Source organism: Echinops telfairi, unplaced genomic scaffold, assembly GCF_000313985.2.
Source record: "Echinops telfairi isolate 266 unplaced genomic scaffold, ASM31398v2 ScPeMD7_20;HRSCAF=75, whole genome shotgun sequence".
Classification (NCBI taxonomy): domain Eukaryota; kingdom Metazoa; phylum Chordata; class Mammalia; order Afrosoricida; family Tenrecidae; genus Echinops; species Echinops telfairi.
This window is the reverse complement of record NW_022103917.1, coordinates 13,705,380-13,724,121: the sequence shown is the minus strand read 5'-3', so window position 1 is coordinate 13,724,121 and position 18,742 is coordinate 13,705,380. Positions and strand designations below refer to the sequence as shown.

The 18,742-nt window shown below is 39.0% G+C and overlaps 1 pseudogene; it reads left to right on the top strand.

The window, feature by feature from the left end:
• Nucleotides 1-745: 745 nt before the first annotated feature.
• LOC101652574 lies at nucleotides 746-1,379 on the top strand (annotated as a pseudogene).
• The last annotated feature ends 17,363 nt before the right edge of the window (nucleotides 1,380-18,742 follow it).

Genomic DNA, 18,742 nt, shown 5'->3' with positions numbered 1-18,742 from the left:
CATACCATTTAAAACTCAAGTAAAAGATCATTTATCTATTCAATAACATGTTTTTGGTGGCTTTAATAAGTTCTAGCCTTCCAAAAGATCATCTCTTCCTGCATACCAATTTCAAGATGAAGTAATCCAGATAAATTGAGTGAATTGTCTAAGGTCCCAGTGAATTAGTAGTAGAGCTGATGTGGGAATCCAGGTATCCTGACTTAATTCAACATAATTTCCAAAGCACTATTTTTTCCTTTGCTTTTCCCAAATTTATTCTTGAGGGCTTTTTTTTAGGAGGGGGGCATTCGGAACATCCATTCTTCCAATAGCAATGAAAGGTCATTCTCAGTCACTCTGTTTGAGCAAATAACTTGCACATTACAAGTCTTAGTTTCTTGCTTTACAGAATGAAGTAGCAAACTGTGAAGCTCTTCCTAACTCGAGCTCTAATTTCCCATGGCTCGGTGACTCACATAGTACCTAGACCATTGACCATTTTCAATATTTGATGGAAGGAAACAGGAAAGCAAATCTCTGTGGTTCCATAAGTCTATGTGATACAAGCCGTTCTATTCAGCTATGTATTTTCAAGCCTCACAGTGTCTAAAATGACATACACATAGTTGTGTTTGGACCCATTAAGTGAGGGGACTGTTTTCCAAACTTCCTAACTATCTTGAGACAGAAAGAGCCTGGTCAAAGATCTGGTCAAACCTGCTTGTGTCTTTCTGCCGCCATCTATTTTTCATGTTCTCTGTAAAAAACTCCCGGTAAAGCCACAGAAGTCGTCCCTGCGACAGAGCATGAGTTGCCATGTCCCCAGACTGAGACAGGATCTGGAACAGAATCTGACATTGATGAATCAGTACCAGAGCTCAAGGAACAGGATCCTACCACACAGACAACCATACAACAAGCCTAGCTGGCCGAGTAGCTGAAATCAGTGAGGGACCAGTCAGTAAAGCAAAGCATAGTGAAAGGAAGGCATGCAAGGCTATGCCCAAACTGGGTCTTCGGCAAGTCACAGGGGTTACTAGATTCACTGTCCAGAATTCTGAGAATATCCTTTTTGTCATCACAAAGCCAGATGTCCACAAGGGTCCTGCTTCAGATACCTACAAAGTTTTGGGGGAAGCCAAGATGGAGGATTTATCTCAACAAGTGCAACTAGCAGCTGCTAAGAAATTCAAAGTTCAAGGTGAAGCTGTCATAAACATTCAAGAAAACACACTGACTCCAACTGTCCAAGAGGAGAGTGAAGAGTAAGAGGGTGATGAAACAAGTGTGGAATCTAAGGACATAGAATTGGTCATGTCACAAGAACAAAGGCATTCCTAGCCCTGGAGAACATCAGTAATGATATTGTAAACACTATTATGGAGCTAACAATGTAATCATCTGAAAAAAAGAGACCTTTTTATGGTGTTTCAAAAAAGTAACTGCAGTTCGATTTGAAATGTGTACTGTTTCTATCATTAATAAAGTTATGGCGCCTTGTTGGATGAAAAAATTAAAAACTAAAAGATCTGGTCCAAACATCCAGGCTGTACCACACCCCAGCTCTGTGGTGTCAAGGAAACGGTTCAACTTCTCAGCCATCAATTTCTTGGTCTAAAAGGAAAATAGTATTTCCTAACTTGAATGCCTATTTTCAAGATTAAATAACAAAAACATATAAAGGACTTAATATATTTATGTGCTTAATAAATGTTGACCTCTCTTCTCCTTAAAAGTCCATTTTTAATTATGTGATTACATTTATATGACATGTCCAAAATAGGCAAATAGAGAGAGACAGAAAACAAATTAATAGGTGTCAGAGATTTGAAAGGTGGTGTTAAGAGTGAAAAATTATGGCTGGCGCATATAGTTTCTTTTTTAGGGGAATGAAAATATTCTAAAATTGATTATGGAGTTCATTATACAACGTATCATATACTGAAAATATAACTTATATACTAAAATCCATTGAGTTATGCACAGTAAGCATGTGACCTTTTGCTATATGAATTATATTTCAATAGAACTGTGACCAAAAAAATTATCCTAATGAATATTGGAACCACAGTGGAAAAGCTCATTTTAGTTCATTCATCCCTGGCTGCATCCTTTTGACTGACCTAGAGCAGAGAGTGTTGGTACCTACTGGATGATGTCATCAATTTTAAACTACTTTGAAAACTTTAACAATGACAAAAGAAATGTATGCAAAGGAAATGATAAAATCATAATTGGAGAAATAAAGAAATATATGAATAAATGGAAAGAGACACCTTGCTCCTTACTGGAAAGATTAAAATATAAGAGAAATGATACTCTTTAAGATAATATATTTAGTGCAGGAGCAATAGAAAATTCAACAGAATATTTTACAGATCATGACATCTTTATTGCAAAATTTACTTGGTAGCATAAGGAGACAAAAAAAATCCCAAAAGGTACTATTTTAAGTAATGATGGTAGATAGCCTCTCAAATTTTAAACTTTATTACAAAGCCATACATATAAAAGGACATTTTGGCATTAGATTTAAAAGACTGTTCAAGGAAATCACAGAAATTTCATGGAAAATGAGCCAAATTCTTATAAAAGCTAGAAAGAAGCTAGAAAACAAACAGAAAGGAAATACCAGCCAGTAAGTGTTTGTTCAACCATGTATTGATAAGAAAATAAATACATTTAAATCTATGCCTTGAACCATAGGTTGCCCTCATTTCCAGATGGATCAAAAAGTTAAATGTAAAATTCTGAACTGTAAAACCTGGGAAAAAGACAAAACAGAACAGCATTGTTTACTTAGCTAGTGTGGCCATTGAAAAGTATGGATCAACAGAGTCAGGATGATGTATTCAAATGAATGACTGAAAGATATTTTTTCACAGTTTAATATAATGAAATGAAAATAAAAGGGCAGAAACCATATGCAATGAACAGAACTTTTAAAACCCAAAAATAAAAGCATAAAGGAATAATGAAATACATGCTCTCAATGCCTGAAGCTCAACGGCTGAGTTGTAAAGAAGGGTGGACATTGTAAACAGAGGAAAGCACATAGAGAAGCGAATTGCCAAGCACACGGCCTCACCGGGGCTAAGCAAGACTTTACTAGGTGTCTGTGTAATGAAGAGCACTGACAGAAAGCAAGCCACCATGGACATTGCCCGTGAAAATGTACATTTCTGAAACATACTATGACTGACCCCTCCCTCCGCCCCCAAGCAATCCCGTTTTCAGAAATACACTCTCAGAACGATGCCTCAGGACATAATTCAAAAGAAATGAACATACTTTTTGCAAAAATATTCATTACAATGCTGCTTAAATATTGATCTACTATATATGTGCAGTGGAACTTGGGTCTATGATCTGCAAAATCCCTAGTTTGAAACCACCAGCTGCTCCAGTCTCAGAAACTCATAGGAGCAGTTTCTCCCCTGTCCTCTAAGGGTCACTATGGGCTGCCATCAGCTTGATGGCAGCGAGTAAGATATATGTGCATGTGTAAATCACCATGTTAGATACTTAAGGGATTGTCCTGAAGATACCTCTAAAATAGTGGGGAAGGCAATTGTAAATAACATTTCTTTCTTGAAAACAACCAAGAGCTTCATGAACTGAGAAGAACTGATTTTTATTCCATGTAAATGAGGTGGGATAAAGTGGGAGAAGAAAACTTTCATTGAACATGGACCCTAAAAGAGTTTGATGTGGTTAATAGGGGAAAGAGTATTCCAGGAAGGTTTAAAATGATGACTAATCATAATATTGAATTTTAATAGGAAGGAAAGCTATGTAATTCAGAAAAAACAACAAAAAGAAGGTACATTTGTCAAACCAGTGCAAGCCATGTAAAACCTCAAAAGATCAAAAGGGCATTTGGAGGGTTGGAGAGCCATGATTTTCGTTTCAATGCAGTTGCTCAAGTGCATGATTCACAAAAGTTAACTATACTATATAAATGAACATTAACTCAAACAAACAAGTATTTTCTCTGATCCTTCTCTGAAATTCAACTTTCAGACTCAGCAGTTGTGAGCCTGCATTGCCTGCCATGTCTTCCGGAAGTGACTGGAGAGAGCTGGAGTCTGTCTTTACACTGCTTTTCTATCTCCTCTGAGCACCAGTTACCTGCTCTGTTCTCCCCCCACCACAGCTTCTTTCCTCCTCACACCATAGTCCACGAAATCCTCTTCTATTTCAACAATGAAATCACAGCACCTTTTTTCAAAATCCCTGAGTAATGGAGACAGGAGTTAGGAGGACTCAGAATATCTGTCTTGTTTTTCTAAGACTACTGACAGTAAAATGGAAAAGCACCTGGGATTTGGAGCCTAAGTTTCTGTAAGCTTAGAATTCATCAGCTCTGATTTCTACCCACTATCTTTTTGCTCAAATTTATTGTATGTTCCCTCTGTGGACATAAACTAGATATGTGAAAATCTATTTAGTAACCCAAAGTAAAACTTATCTCTGTGCCTGAAGTTTTTCAAGTTGTAGGTCCCAGTAAGACACTCCAAATTGATCAGCCAAATACCAATGGCCCTTTGTGAATGGGTCCACCTCAGTGTTATTGCCTCTTATCCCAAAGTTTGGGATTTCAACAAAATGCATAAGATGATGATACTCACCCACAATGTCTTGTCGTGTTTTTAAGAAGACCTAAAACATTTAACCAATGGTTTCTTCTCATCAGACTGATGCTTTTAGCTTCTTTGACTTCTCTTTAGTGGCCAGTCATGAACCAACAGTATGGTTTTCACCAGTAAAATACGTCATGTAATGTAGAATCATTTTCCCCTGAGGGAATCTTAAGATAATTGAAAGGCTAACACAAGTATTGGAACGCTCTGTTTTCTTATCCATATCCTCTGTTCATATAAATGTCTTTAAAAATTTTTTTAAACTAATTTTTTACCTAAATCCCACTTACATCTATTACTATATATTTTATTGTTCTAATGCCCTGTGAGATCAGTAGGGCAGTTATAGCACATGCTTATATATTGGAAAAGATTAGAATCTTAATGCCTCCTAATGAGAAAAAGTGATTGTCAGAGGAGATGGACCCAGACCTCATTTCGGCTATTAACTAGCTATAGATATATAATATATATATGACTTTGTAAAATGGAAATAGTAATAATGCCTCCTCTCTGCTCCTCGGTTTTCTCATCCAAAAAATAGGAGATTGGACTGGATTGCTTGCCATCTAGTTCCTCCACCTCCACCCCTGGTCAATCCAATTCTGAGATTAAGGGGTTTAAATTCAGGGACATGTTTCAAAGGTAGCTCCCTATGTTTAAACCAATACATATTTAAAGTACTATAGTATTTCAAAGTAGAAAATATTACTTTTGCACTAAAACAAACATGTGTCTAAATATTGCATCTAGCATTACCTAGCAATGTTACATTGGTCCAGTTGACTTCTCTGAGCCTCACGTTTGTCATCTGCAAAATGGAAATAGCGCATTTCCCTCACACCATAATTGTGATGATTAAAGAAAACATAGGCAAAATTCATGGCATAAGCTTGGCTCTCAATAAATGGTAGTCACTGTTACCTGTTATTGGGGAAAACACACTAACTCTCTCTCCAGATTGTACCTGTCCATTAACTAGTTATACATATTAAGATTTTTCTGGATCACAAAATAAACATGGATTGTGTCTACTTTCTCAGTCATATAATAAATAAGCAAGAGTATAATTACTAGTTTCACTCTCAAACTTTATCTTTAGGGAAGGAAAGTCATATCATAAATGGCAGAGCTGAGGCTAGATCCAGTGTATTTCATGCCTAACTCAATAGATTTTGTAAATGCACCTGAAACACTTTAGACATGGCTGTATTGCTCTTAAAATTTGAGGTGTCAAACAAAAATAACAATGATTTTGTCCACTCTATTGCTTAGCTAATTGAATCCAAGCAGGGTGAGAAAATAGAGTATTGGCAAGCTGAGTAACTAAGGCTACAATGTGTCTTTCTACATTTCAAGTTGAAATAGCTAAATGGAAATGTTTGAATAATTGAGGAAGAAACATTGCAAATTAATGTCAAAATTTCCTCCCCTTCTCTCCCCTGGCTCTGCTCCAGTCAGTCCGGTCATCTCAGTAAAGACTCGCACTGTACAACTAATCTTTATTATATGAATACCTGGCACGTGTTTACTTCCTCAATTATCCAAAGGCAACCAGGTCCTTCTACCCTTATCTTCAACATGTCTTTTCCATCTGTTCAATTTTCCTACCACCATTACCAGTATTTTGTCTTCTCTCATTTGGACTGCTGCAGCTGCCTGTTTACAGACCTTCATTCAACTGCTGTACTCCACAGAAATCAGTCGATATTTCTAAACAAAAATCAGACAAATTGTTCATTGAAAAGTTAAATACCCAGTCTCTTTTCTTATACAAATTTTCCTTTTCCACACACATTCTATCAAATGTATTATGACTACAAATGCAATATTTCCCAAAAATAACACGTCAGATTGATTTGTTCAACAAATAGTTACAAAGTGTACAGGCTGCTGAGTTACTCTTCTAGTCACTTAGGATCTGCAGTGAACAAGACAAATCATATCCCAATACTCATTACATCGAATACCCATTGAATTATAGTGTTGGCAAAGACTATCAAGTATCTCATGGGCTTCTGGAAGAATGAACAATTCTGTCTTGGAAGAAGTACCCGCAGAATACTCCTTAGAAGCAAGGAGTGTGAAACCTTACCTCACTTACTCTGGACATATTATTTGGATGGTCCAGTCCCTGAAGAAGGACATCATGTTTGGTAAAGTAGAGAGTCAACGAAAAAGAGGACACTCCTCAATGAGATGGATTTCCATGGTAGCTGCAATAGTGGCCTTAAAGATAGCAATCATTAAGAGGATGGAGCAGGACCAGTGTTTCATTCTGTTGTATGTAAAATCTCTAGGACTCGACAGATAGCACTTAACAACATCAGTCTCCTACAAAGTTCAATACAGAATCAAACATTGAGCACAATTGGAGGAAGACTCATTAACAATTTGCAATATGGAGATAACATAGCCTTCCTGGCTAGAAGCCAACGGGTCTTTAAGCACATACTGAGGAAAATAAGACTGTAGCCATCAATATAGATTACATCTCAACATAAAACAAAAATTCTCACAACTGGACCAATCAACAACCTTATGCCAAATAGTGAGACAATTGAAAATGTCAAGGATTTCATTTTACTTGGTTCTCCAATCTACTCCTATTGAAGCAAGCGTCAGGCAATCAGGCAAGGTATTACACTGGGCAAATTTCCTGCAAAAGACCTCTTTAAAGTGTCAAAAAGCAAAGGTGGCACTTTGAAGACTAAGATGTGTCTGACCCTTTGAATGAAAATCTAGACAATGAACAAGGAAGAACTAAGAAGAATCGACGCCTTTGAATGATGGTCTTGACAAAGAATATTGACTATAACATGGACTCTCAGAAGAATAAAAGATCTATCTTGGACATACAGCCAGAATGCCCCTTAGTAATGATTATGAGGATGGTACAGGGCCAGGCAGCATTTCATTCTACTGTATAGAGGCTCACAAGGAGTCCGAAACAACCCAATGGTACCTATCAGTAACAATGGCATGCTCACTAAGGGCACGGGCCAGTGAAAAGAAGCAGGTCATAAGTAAATGTACTCTAGTATAAATACACAAGATAATGGACATGCTATAGCAAAATTGGTGAGTGCTATGGCGAAAAATAAAGCAGAGTTTCCAGATAACAGGTGATATATGGCACTCAAATTTTAGTACAAATTGCACAAAAGAATTGTTGGAAGGACATAAACCCACAAGGACAGAGAAAATATGGGGGGGAAAACATGAGAACGGCAACATTTTAGAAATAATAAAATAAAATAACAAGTATTAACTTACTTAGTATACCCAAAATCCTAAATCCTAAACCAGCAGTGAGAAAATGAACTATAGAAATTGCACCAAGGTATTATCAAAAAAACAGAGAAGCTGGCAACATCAGGTATGTCTGTAAGCTAGAGTGAAAGTCGAGCTAAAAAATTAGGATTCATTGAAAGATAGCATAAGAAATCTCCAAGTCCCTTCTCTCATTCTTCACAACTTCTTCCCACATACTTCCATTTCACAAAGACCGAGGGTTTTTTATATAATTAAAAGATAGGATGTTTGGACTTGGTGTCCCAGACAGAAGTGAGTAGGAGATTAAGTGAATACTACATGTTGAAACCACCAAGTTCCTTCTTCTACTTGGACCCCAGGAGCCTGTATCCAAGGCTTATATCCTCACGTAGAAGATTAGAAGGTTATTTTCTGAAAGAACATGACATACCCCACAGAAAACTATTTTTAAATTTTGTGCATTTTATCAATACTTTAAATGATTGCAGAAATAAAACTTTAATAGAAGCAATGCAAAACAAAGTTGAACATTTTTTTCACCAAAAACTAGAACAAAGAGGTAAAGAGAGAAAATAAGAAATAAAATACATAGAAAAATGATCAAATCAAATATGGAGGCCCAACAAAGGAATTATGTTTTCCTGAAAAATGAACAGAGAAAATGGGGAGGAGGAAATCTTCAAAGAAATCACTAAAGAAAACTCCCTTAAATTGAAAGAATTGGTTCTAGATGAAGAGTGGGCAAGTGAGTACTAAGTACAATTGGTGAAATAGACCTACATTAAGGCACCCATACAGAAGTGTAAAAACATTGGAGAGCAAAAGATCATATTGAATGACAGTAGTCCAGTGTGAAAGAAGAGGTAACCTCTACAGATTTGACCACAATCAATATCATCACTTGTTAGATACCTTCTTGTCAGTTCCAACACATAACAATTGTATGTACAACACCATGAAACATTCATTACATATTTAACAATAGCTATGTTTGAACCCATCATTTCAGCCTCTATATCAATCCATCTTAGCAAGGGTCATCTTCTTTTTCACGATGTCCTTTTCCAAGGACTGGCCCCTCCTGAAATCATGTCCAAAGTATGTAAGCAGAAGTCTTACTATCCTTGCTTCTAAGAAGCACTCTGACTGTACTGCTTCCAAGACAAGTTTGTTTGTTCGTTTGGTAGTCCATGGTATTTTTAAAAGATCTGTTGTATTGACATATAATTCATGTACCGTACAATTCAATGGTTTGAATATATTAAAGAGTTGTGCAATCATCACCACAATGAATTTTTGAACATTTTCTTCATTTTTGTACTCATTGCCATTAACTCCCCATTTTCTTCCAACCTCCCTTGAAAAAACTCTAAGAAACTATTAATCTACTTACTCTCTACATACATTTACCTATCATGGATTTCATATAGAAAAAAAATCATACCAAAAAAATCCCAACAACAATAACAAAATAAAGCCCAGAAAAAATCTCAATCCAAAAGAAAGCAAAAAAATAATCAAGACTAGAACAAGCTTTAAAAAGGGAAAACAAATGATAACTTGTTAAAATGTAACCTAGCTATATCTTCATTAATTCACTTTCCAGTGCATTCTGTCTGAAGACAAGGCTATTCCCATCCCTGGTCCATGTTCCAAGGAAATTCAATGGAAGCTCACTCCCCATGGGGACTATCCAAAGGGATTTTGGGTTTTCTCTGTCATCCATAGCATTCTGCACACTGGGTGCTCAGATATTCAGCTCTAACATAATTCCCTCTTCTGACCTTGGGTTTTGACTGTTTTAAATGTTGGAGCACACAAGCTGCTGAGATTCTTCCTTGTGAGCTTTGCGGACCCTTCACTTAGATGGCTGCTTGTTTTAAGAAAAGCTTTTAATACCCTAAATGGCATTCTTTCTGAGGGCCAGGCAACATTTTATTTCTTCGCCACGCTTTTCTATAGCACTGATCTCTTCATGAGGGTAAGTAGTGAGCAGGGCTACATCAAAAGAACTGATGGTTCTTATATTAAGACTTAAGGTTAAGTTCTAGCTCAAATTCTAGTCATATATCTAAGGCTTATATATATCCCTGTTGCACGTTAGTGGCAGTAACTTCCATGGGGCTGTTGGTAATTCCAATAATAGTATCATTAACCTAGCCAATTGTGTAGGATTTAAAATATTACTGAGATAAGGGGAATATTTATATGTGGGAAAGCGTTTTAGACTAAAATACATGAGATGTTCACTTATACATGTAAAAAACTTAAGTGACTGAATCCCGTTTAAGAAAACAATGTTAGTCACAGGGTACAAGGTTCAATGACATTCACTACACTGTGTACACACAGAATTATGTGTACAGAACTAAGGTATATCTTTAAAAGCTAAGAAAATGTGAAACTGGCAAATATATGGTAGTCTTAAATTGCTCATTATTGGGCAACCACAGGAGCAAGAGGTTTGAACCAAAGCCCAATGACTTCTAAATCCAGGACCTTGGATATTAGTCCTCCACTTCTTCTCTTACTTTAAGCGGGAAAAAAGTATATTAGTGCCTTTGATGTGCTACAGGTGTGGTTAAGGTAAAGTCCAGGTCACAAAGTGGGTTTTCCAACTCATATCATTCTCTTGTGGCCTATTTTGTATGCTGTAAATCTTGAGAAGACAAAATCTAAGGTACAGGTATCCTATAGTGTGGAGCTATTAAAAGATATGCTATAGTATGCACCACCAAGGGCTGTTAAGAAACTGTAGAAATATATGATTAGCCATATAGTACAGGGCTGATTCTCCCCCTTGCGCTCATAAAAGCAATGTCAACCATTTTCCCCAAGGACAAGTCATACCCCACCACCACCGCCACTGCCCTCTACTCACAGAAACAATTGAGATCATATTCTTTGAGAAATACACACTCTTGGTCATGAATCTTCATCAGAGTGTACTGAATATCAGTGTAGGAGTATCAACCCAATAAGGGTCACTATAGGATATTGACCATAGGATATTGCCACATGGCACAGACTGTTTGGGTCCGCTCCCTCTCTTCCCCTAATGAGAAACTATTGCCAGCGGAAGAGATCTTTATGACATACAAATAAGAGAATGATAAACAGGTCACAAGTTTTAGACAATCTTCCCACCACATTGCCTTGGAGGCAGGATTGAGTGACTGCAGTACCTGAGTGCCACTGCTGCCTTTGTCTTCGTGTTTGTCCTTACAACAGTGACATTCAGTCAGCATAATGTTCTCCAGATCTTACCATGTCTTGAGGTGATTCATGATCATTTCATCATTATTTTTTAGTGATGCATACTATTCCATTTTGTGTGCATACAGACATAATGATAATCCATTCAACAGATATGCATTGGGGGCTGTTTTAAACTTCTTGTACATTGTTAATTATTTTCAAGTCTCACACTGACCGCTATCTCCCTTCCCCTCTGGTTTCTGTTGTTCTTTCGCCTGGCTGCTGGTGTGTGGTTATGTGCCATTCATTGTGATCGGTGCCTACCTCTCTCCCCACCCCCACCCCCACATTCCCCCTACCCTTTCCCTTTCGGTATCTCTATTCCTATTTCTGTTCCTGGGTTCCATGTTGTATTAGTCTGGGTACTTTAGAGAAACAAATCCACAGACACTTATGTATAAGAGAGAGTTTTATATAAAGGTAAAGTGCACATCAAGAAAACATCCCAACCCAGTGCTGCCCAAGCCCACAAGCCCAACACTAACCCATTAACCCAACACCAGTCCACAAAGTCCTCCACCTCACAAAACAGAGGCAATGATGCCGACTGCAGGAGGAAAGCTATGCCGAGGAAAGCCGAGTCAATGAATGTGTAAGGATCTCAGCGCTGGCAGGGGTCTCCGCATGGGTGCTCCAGCACCCAGGGATGCATCAAGGTAAGTCCATGTGGCTTCTCCTTGGGGATGTCTCGCAGGAAGTGAGCCTTGCCAGCTGAAGCAGGGAACTGGCTAAGGCAGCTGCACCCTGGTCTGACCATCAGAAAGCAAGAGACCTGAGAACTCTAAAGGAGAAGTTCACTGAGCCATTTATCCCTCCGCCCTTCAATTAACCCCACTTGTGTTTATTAGACAGGTGGCACAACAAACTAACTACCTCATGTGTGTTGTGAGTTTTATGTCTTGCTTATACCTATATACATGCTCCTGTCTAGTCTAGATTGGGAGGCGGCACTGAGGTCATGCTGAGGAGGCCTCCAGGGAATAGAGCTATATAGCATGACCCATTAGTGCTCTATTGCACCCTGATTGACTCACCCCCTCCTTGCGACCACTTTGTGGGGGGATGTTCCATTGTCCATAGATGGGCTTTGGGTCTCCGCTCCGATCCTTCTCCATTCTCACCAATGCATCTTTGTTTGTTTACTGCTTGTTGTGAAACTTCTGATGCCCATTGCCTGGTCTCAACACCTCACGATGGCACCGGCTGGTGTGCTTCTTCCATGTGGGTTTGTTGCTCCACTGTTGGATGGCTGCTTGTTTAACTTCAAGCCTTTAAGACCCCAGACACTGTATCTTTTAATAGCCGGGCACCATCTTCTGTCTTCACCACATCTGCTTATGCACACATTTTGTCTTCAGTGATCGCATAGTGGGGTGTGTGTGGTGTGTGTGTGAGCATCACAGAATGCCAATTTGTTAGAACAAAGTGTTCTTTTATTGAGGGATGGTAAGAGCCAAGGCCCAAGGCCCATCTGCAGCTTCAGTGTATTGCCTTATAAATATATGTGCATAGGCCCATACCACTATTGTTATGGATTAATGTATTTGCATAAGTGCATACCTCTGTTAATCTCCCTATCCATGGCTTTGTTTCCTAGAGCTTGCCTCTGTTTCCTTTGCCTCCTCCTGCCGGCCATCACTTCCCCCTTCTTCCACCTCTTAGTGCTTCCTCTCCATGAGCTTGGTGTTGCTCTAATACTCAAAAGATCTCTAACCTCTCCTAGATGCTGGTTCCACTTCCCTAGTTGTTCCCCTGTCCAGGATGCCGTCCACTCACCATACACACACCCACACCTTCTTCTTCCCCCTCTACCTTCCAGGCCATTGGTCCCATTGCCTTCTCCCAGGGCTTCCCTCCCATGGTCCAAGCCATTTAATTAGGCAAACCGTCCATGTCCTGGTCACAACAATGAGAAAACATATGGTTGAAGAAAGAAAAGGAAAGAGAAAAAGATGAGAGAAAAGAAAAGAAAAAGAAGAAGGAAAAAACCCTACATAGATCCAGGTCTGTTTGCTGGTCCCCATGAGACCCTATCCCCTGGTCCTGAGGGAGATCTGGGGGCTGCCCCTCCTCACCTGAAGTCCATTCTTGGGGCTCTTCAGGGGCTCAGGGGCTCTGCTTTACTCCAATTGCTGGCTGTTATGCTCCATTCCTCACTGTCTCCCTGCCACATGTCCCCATTATTGTCCTGTCTCCGTATGTCCCAGTTAGGGGATAACATGTCTTGAACTGTTGGTTGTCCCACAGGCCTCTCTGTACCCCAGCAGCTGCATGCAGGGGCCTCCTCCTCTGGGCTTGGTGTGCCCATATGGAGTCTAGGCCGACTGCCCCTTTCTCTTTTTCCTTCTCGGTTTGCTTCCATCTGGGTATGGTAGCTCGGTTCCTTTCCCCCACCTGAAGGTCTAGTGTTGTTTTCTGCGGCACACACTTCCAGGGTGGGGTCAGGCTGGTTCTGCTTGAGGCTAGCCCTGTAGTCCAGTCTTTTCATGGATTCCTCCACATGTTACGTTGCCCTCCTGGTTTGGCATGTCATGGTGGGGTCTGTATGCACACTCCAATTGTTCTTATGTTTGAGTTGGTTGATTATTATTCTAAAGTGGGTGTGCCTTCCTACTCTTAATGTTCCCTTTATATACCTGCCTATTGTTTGCCTGAAAATTGAACCATTATGGTGAGTTCCTTTTCAGATTAAAAGAGTGATTACAGTCCATAATCTCCGGGTTGGCATGAGTGTCTATCCAATCAGTAAAACCTGACCTATTTTATGATTTTGGGTCCTGTACCACATTTTTCTCTCACCCTACCCAGGGTCTTCTAATGTGATCACTTTAAGAGCAATTGGTCCTGGTAGCTAGGCACCAACTGATTCTTCAGGTCCAAAAGTCATGGAGGATGAATTTACTGTGGCCCATTAATCCTTTGGAATAATTATTTTCATGTGTTTTCAATTTTCTTCATATTTTCTCAGAACAAGGAAGCACCAATGACTTGAAATGTGATGGCCATTCACAAGCTTTAAAAACCTCTGGGCTATCTGCAGATTCATAAAACATGGTCAGTATGTAACGTGCATCCTACAACTTGATTCAGTTATTGAATTCTTCAACAACTATTACCTTGATCATTTTATTTTATTGCAGTTTGGGGGAATGTTAACAGAAAAATTGTTTTTTTAATATAACCTTTTATGCACATTTTATTTTGTGACATTGCTTGCAAGCCCCTCACTGTAACAGCATTCTCCCCACTTCTTCCACATATCCTCCTTTTCTATTCTTCCTTATCCTATTTTTTCTTGCCTTCTGAGCTTTGTTTTGGGGCATACATGGTCCTTTTGGTCTCCTATTGTGGATTATTCTGAGGGGTATATTCCTCCCTATTGAAAATGTTCACTTTATTGACCTGTCTATTTGTGTGGGTGAAGGGATGTTAGTTCAAAGGGTTCCACCTGTCACTACAGGACTAGTAAGTCTGGTCTTGTCTTTGATTTTGAATTTTGTTCTATTATTTTTTCTTCCTCTCTGTCCAGGACTTTCTCGTATTGTTATCCAGATCATTGCAGTCAGTAATAGTAGCCACACAAAATCTAGTTATTCTTTTCTGAGGACAGTGGAGGCTGTAGTTCAAGGGATTTATTAGTCCTTTGGACCAATTTTATTTTTGAGTCTGTGATTTTATTCAGTATTCTTAGCTCCTAAACTCCCCAGAGACTGTGGTCCTAAGTTCCAAGCATAGAAACTAATTAGTGCAAGGCATTTGTTAATGGCTATGAGGTTCTGGTGGAACTTTGTCCTCTGTATGTTCTATTGTATCCATAGAATAATACCCAAAACGAGATAGACTGACACAATGGCTACAAGAATGGGTTCAATCATTAACAATAATTGTGAAGTTGGTCCAGGATGGGACAATGTTTCATTCTGTGCACATAGGATCCAACCCTAACAACACAGGTAAATTATTGAATGAAACAGCAAAAGAAGATGAAAGTCCCAGTGCAACTCCACCAAAAATAGTTGACATTCACTCATCGCAAGAGGTAGCATATGATCAGGAACCAATGGTGTTGAAGACAAAAAGTCCTTATACACTGAAGGCATTAGACAAAAATACAGATCCTCGAATTTTCAGACTACCAACAGAAATATTTTAAAACTCTGATGCAGAGCTGGAACACTATGCCAAGAAATTTGGAAGTTAGCCAACTGAATAGAAGAGATTAATATTTGTGCTCATTACCAAGAATGGTAACCCAACAGAACACAGAAACTATCAAACAATATCATTAATATCACATGCAAGTAAAACGTTGCTAGTGAATATTTGCAGCTGTTTCTGCACATGTTGAGTTGTGCCATATCAGGAACTGAAGGTTCAAAAAGGTCTGCTCCACCATTTCATTAAGGTCAAATCCACTCTTCCCTACTTGTGTTTTGAGTGCCTTCGAACCTGTTCGACAGTCAGTACTTGGAATTGGCTAATGATATTGAACTTCTCCACAATCAATTTCCACAGATGTGTGGTTAGGTGCCACCAAGTCTGTTCCTACTCATCACAACCCTGTGAACAACACAGTGAAACACTGCTCAGTCCTTTGCCATCCTCACAATTGTTCTCATGTTTGAGCCCATTGTTCCAGCCACTGTGTCAATCCATCTCATCGAGAGTGTTCCTGTTTTTATGCTGCCCCTCTACTCTACTAAGTAAGATGTTCTTCTCCAGGGACTGAACTCTTCTGACAACATGTCCAAAAATGAGGTGAAACATGAGAGGCTACTCTTTCCTCTAAGGAGCATTTATGAGGCAATGGAAAATACCATGACTTGAGTCAGGTGCAACTTAGTCTTCAAAATAACCTCCTTGCTTTTCAATACTTTAAAGAGGTCTTATTCTGCAGATTAACCCAATTCAATGCCCACAGATGTAGTCAGTTTGATTCTTATGTATGCTCTTTGGTGATATTCATGTGTATATTCACAGGTTGTGTTATTGAAAAAAGTATTTGTTACTACAATTATATTTTCCCACAACTGATCCTTCTTGTTTGCAGCTTTCACATTCCAATCACTCATAATTATCAATGCAACTTTACTGAATGGTTGATCAATTTAAGATGCAACAGTTGGTAAAAAACTTCAGTTGGTAAAAATCTTTGGCATTAAAGATTGGTCAGTGAATTTGAATGATAATCATATTGCTTAGTCTTCCTTATTGTCATTAGGTGCCAATGAATCAGTTCTGACTCATAATGAAACATATCCACATATCATGCAATTCAATAGTTCAATAATATTAATAAGAGCTATACGATCATTTCCACAATCAACTTTAGAACATTTACATCCCTCCTGTACCATTCATCAACAGCTCCTCAGTGCCTCCCAACCTTCCTCACCACACCCCTCAAGAAACCATCAGTGCAGTCTCCATAATGCTACCCATCCTGGATATAATATACAGGATAACATAGAGAACAAAATACAGGAAAACAAAACAAAACTACTGTACTGTGCATGATAGCAAGGCTATTCACATATCTGTTCTGTGGTCATAGGGGATTCACTAGAGGCTTAATATATGTGTGGGTCCTATGAATGGATTTTGGGTTTCCACTGTCATCTGTAGCCTTACAAAGACTGAGTGATCAAAATTTAAGCTCTGATACCATTCCAGGCTTCAGATTTCAATTTTATTATTTACAATCCTTGGATCACACAGACTGATGTGCTTCTTCCATATGCTCCTAATTGATGCCTCATTCAGATGACTGCTTGTTCAAAGACAAACCTTTAAAACTCCAGATGCTATTCTTTCAAACTGCAGGGCACCATCAACATTTCTTCACCACATTTTTCTATAACCCCTATATCTTCAGTGATCACAAGGGCAAGCATCAAGCCATGTAATAAGAACTAATTGTTCTCAGATTGGGGCTAGAATTAAGTGTAAACCCCCAATGCATTCATATATCTATAATTTATAGCTGTCTCCGATTCATTTTAGAGACATCATTATCATTTTATGTTAGAGAACATTATCAGTTCTCCTCCTGGGATATTGATAGTGTCATTAATTTAGCCGATGGTAGAAGTTGAAACACTATTGAGAGACGGACATCATAAAACTGTAGGATGGCTATGAACCTGAATACATGAGTTTTTAACTTGTACAGGTTAAACTCTTAAGTGACTGAATACTATTTACATAACAATGGGAATTGGTGATGGAGTAAACCTTCCAAATACATTCATTCACAATGGTGGAACCATGCCTGCTGGATTAATTCATGGCATAATAAAGTAAGGAGAGCATTAACACACAAATTATTTGATAGTTTCAGGCCACCATTCATTAGGCACCCTCAAAGCTAGAGTTCCCCACCAAAGTCCAAAGATCTCCAGTTTTACAACCTTGGGATAGCAGTCATCTGGTTCTGAACCACCAGCAAGTTTCAGTCTTCAAACGAAGGGCCACGGATGAATTTAAGGCAAACCCCAGGTCACTTGGTGGGATTTGCACATCAAGTCCTTCTGGTAAGGACTATGGATGATGATGTGTGCCTCAAAAGAACAGAGTCCAAGATCCCATTCATATTTAGCACATGGCCTGGCTTGTCAAGGGCTGGATAGCAACTAAATAAGGAACATAATACCAAGAATAGTCTTTGTTTGAGTTCTAAAACACCCTTGCTTTTTCTTAATGAGAGGTTTCTCCTCCCTGCTTATCCACCAACAGCAATGTAATAGCCTTCTCTGCAACCTGGATGTCCCCCGTCCCCATCCGGACGTGAGTTTCCAATAAGGTTCTCTTAGCACTGCTGTAGGAGTTGAATTGCTGTGCCCTCAGCGCAATGTGCATGGCAACAACTGAACGGCCCTCTCGACCTCCCCGCATCCAGAAAAGCCTACCCCAGCTGAGGTGAGGTTTCTCCTTTCAGAGGAGTTTTAAAGGCTAACAATAATTCTTAGGGTTCAGCTCATTTTTGCAATTCATCTTGTCAAGGACCTTTCTCTTTTCCGCTGCCCCTCCACTTTACCAATCACGATGTCCTTTTTCCAGTGACTGGTCTCACCTGATAATGTGTGCAAAGTACGTAAGAAGTCTCATCATCATTACCTCTAAGGAGAATTCCAGCTGTACTTCTTCATAGATAGATCTGTCTGTTCTTTCAGCAATCCATGGTACTTTCCATATTCTTTGACAGCACCATAGTTCAAATGCATCCACTTTTCTTCGGTCTTCCTTATTCAACGTCAAACTTTCACATGCATCTTTCTTGTAGACCTATGGATATTATCCTATCAAAGGGGCATTCTACTTTAGGACAAATCTTGAATGGTCTTTTTGTTGATGAATATAAAGGTGAGTCTTCTTCCATTTGTCATTCTGGCATAGGAGACTATATAATTGTCTGATTCCAGATGGCCAATATCTGTCCATATTAGTACACGAATATCTAAGATATTAAGCTTTAGGCATCCAAATTTATTTTTGAAAGGATAATTATTTTCTGGTTGCTCATCATAGTGAAAGGATAAATGTCTTTAATTGCCCTTCAAAGGAGACTGCCTGAAAATCCAGGC